The following is a 2,872-nucleotide window of genomic DNA, read 5'->3' as shown; positions in this document are numbered from 1 at the left end:
CCCCCCCCGCCGTATGCTGTTTGGACTCTCCTGGGGGTCACTGCCAGCACAGCCAGAAACCAAGGAGCCCAGGTCCGGCCCAGGTGTTAAGGTCAATATCAGATGCACAGGATGAAGGAGCTAAGAGCAAGGCAACCGTCTCTTACAGACAAGTACACTGAGTCAGTGGCAGAGTCCAGGAAGCTTTCCTCTTACTACTAAGTCCTTGGGTGGCAGGGCTCTTAGCTTCCTTACGCAGAGAGGAAAACACACAGTCCCACAGCCACACGGCAATGAGCCGGACTGGGGCCCATCCTTCCAGCTCCTGCACGCTCCCTCTTTCTGGCCCCCTACTCTGATAGACCAATTCAAGGCCACTCTAGAATTTCTGGAGTAAGGATGCTCCCTTCTTGATACCCAGGAAATCCTGCCTGCCTCTCTTTGCTTCCTCTGGCCAGTGGTGATGGGGGCAGGAGAACCTGAGCTAAGTCTCCATTCCTTGGACTGAGAGCGGCAGCAGAAGAGCCGGGGGCAAGGCCATCACCAGCACAGGAACAGGATGTCTTGACAAGCCTGCCTCAAGTCAGGCCTCCCCCCTTGGGCTCCCACAGAGGGTTAGAGCCGGCCTCGGTGATGCTGACTTCCAAGACTGAGCAGCTGTAGGAGGCAAGCGGGGCCCAACCCTCCCTCCTGGTGGCTGGTTCAGGAGGGCAAGGGGAGGCCAAGTCCATGGAAACCCACCCTCAGGGGCCACTGGGGGAAGACTCGCTCTCCCACCCATGTTAGGACTTGGGGGTGGGGGGAGGACTCTCAAGGGCCACTGGGGCACAGCCCGTGGTGGGAAGGGTGGTCCCATGATAAAAGCTTCGTCCCAGGATGGAGGGAAGGAGGGGGAGATGAGGCGGCCCTGGGTAGGGCTCCTGTGGGCAATTGAGCCCAAGGGCCCTCGGTGGTGTCCAGGCCTAAACACAGACCAGGCTTGTGAACTGGAAGATGCTGCAAGAATGAGCTGGTCGGCAGCAGAGCCGCCCAAGGTGGGAGCTCAGGAAGCAGAATAGGGCGGTGAAGGCCCACGGTGAGCCAGGAGCTCGAGAGAGCAGAGCCAGGAGCATGAGAGAGCAGAGCCAGGAGGGGGAGGCGAGACCCACCAAGCAGAAGGCAGGAGACCTGAGTGACGGAAGCGTGGCTGAGTCCTGTGTCCAGTGGCACGTGGCGGTCCACCGTGGCCCCCTGGGAGACGCAGACCCACCCACACTCTGCTTGCTCTCCCGAGGGTGCCCAGGTGCGCGGCTCCTCGTATACAACCCCCATCTCAAGGGTCTCGGCTCCTTTTGACGGAGAGGCTTAACAAATCCAGACCCATCTCAGCATGTCCGGGACCACGAGCCTGTTTAGTGTCCCCATGGAGAAGCGAACACCCGGTCTGAGGTGTGCTGGCTCTGCTTCCACCTGCGGCCACAGGGGCTGCCCACAGTCAGCAAGGAGGGGGCAAGGTCCAAACCCTAGAGATGCAGAAGGGGCAGAGACCAGAGTTAGGCGGAACTGGGGGCCAATCTGGACTCAGACACTGAGTTACCTTGAGACCTTGGACCAGCCACTGAAGCTCTTCCCACCCAGGAATAACATCACCTCCCCCCAGGGCTGTGTCAAGGCCAATGCCCTGCACACACAGCCACCAGGGGGGCAGGCCCTCTTTAGCCACTTGGGGTCAAAACGCTGCTCCCGTCTCGGGATTTGTCAGCCCCCAGAGAAGCTAAGGTCCGTGGCCAATGGATCCAGAGACCAGTCATCACTCACAAGCCGGGGGCCTGTTTGCTGTCTCCTTCCCCAGCCAGCTGGGACATGGCGGTGAGACAAAGACAAGCTGCCCCAAGGTACCCAAAGTCATGCTCAGCCCAAAACTTTGGGGGCTACTTACCAGCTCTCGTGGGCTCCAATCTGCACCCAGACCCCAGCCCAGAGCTCGGGCCAATGTCCCAACAGCACCCAACCCGAACAAACTGCACAGGACCGTTGGATTTGGAAAGTTTTTGTTTTCTTTTCTCACACATTTCCGGGGTTGGGGTGTTTTCCAAGACTCAGACACATTTGTTAACAAAGAGAGGAAAAAAAAAAAAAAAACTGGGGGAGCAGGGAGCCTGTGGGCAGTTAAGTGACCCCAGCAGTATGCGGGTAATGCCTGGCTCCCTCTCTTCCCTGCTGCCCGCGCCCAGTGGGTGCCACAGGCTGCTGCTCGCGATATCTAGATTAATTGTCTTCAATATATATCTGCATTTGCCTTTCCCCTCCCCCCCGCCCCCCACCCTGCTCCTCCAGCAGCTTCCCCATCAATGCACGTCGCCCGGCGGCACACAACAGAACAGGTCATCTCAGGCCCGAGCCCCTTCCCTGGGCGGAACCAGGCAGGCGCCTCCTCCTGGTGGGCGGAGCCATGGCTCTTAGGGCCATCCCGGGGCCCGCCCCCCGCTGGGACGCTCCGCCCACCCTCCCGCCCTTCTCCCACCGACTCTGGAAACCCAAAGGGAGGAAAGGAAGGGGGAAACCAGACACACACAAAAAGGAGAACTGGGGAAGGAGGGTGGGGACAGAGAGACACAGCAAGCCTGGGGTGGGGACTGGAGGGCTTGGGAAGAGAAGGAAGGCTGGGGGAACAGAGGGAGGAGGAAGAAAAATGGAGGAAAATGAACAGGACGAGTAGCTGACACTGTACAAAACCCCCAGTCTTCCTTCCCTCCCAACCCCACCAAAATAAAACTACCCCCCTTAAAAAAATAAATCAACCCAGGGCTGTGAGCACGTGCCCTGCCAGATGGGCGCAGAGCTGAGAGGGACAGACAGCCCCAGGACGCACGATGACTCCGCGCCGACGGACGGCAGGAGGAAGGGGACGAGC

Source organism: Lipotes vexillifer, unplaced genomic scaffold (genome assembly GCF_000442215.2).
Source record: "Lipotes vexillifer unplaced genomic scaffold, Lipotes_vexillifer_v1.1 scaffold1129, whole genome shotgun sequence".
Lineage (NCBI taxonomy): Eukaryota > Metazoa > Chordata > Mammalia > Artiodactyla > Lipotidae > Lipotes > Lipotes vexillifer.
The sequence above is the reverse complement of the archived record's forward strand: the minus strand, read 5'-3'. Positions refer to the sequence as shown.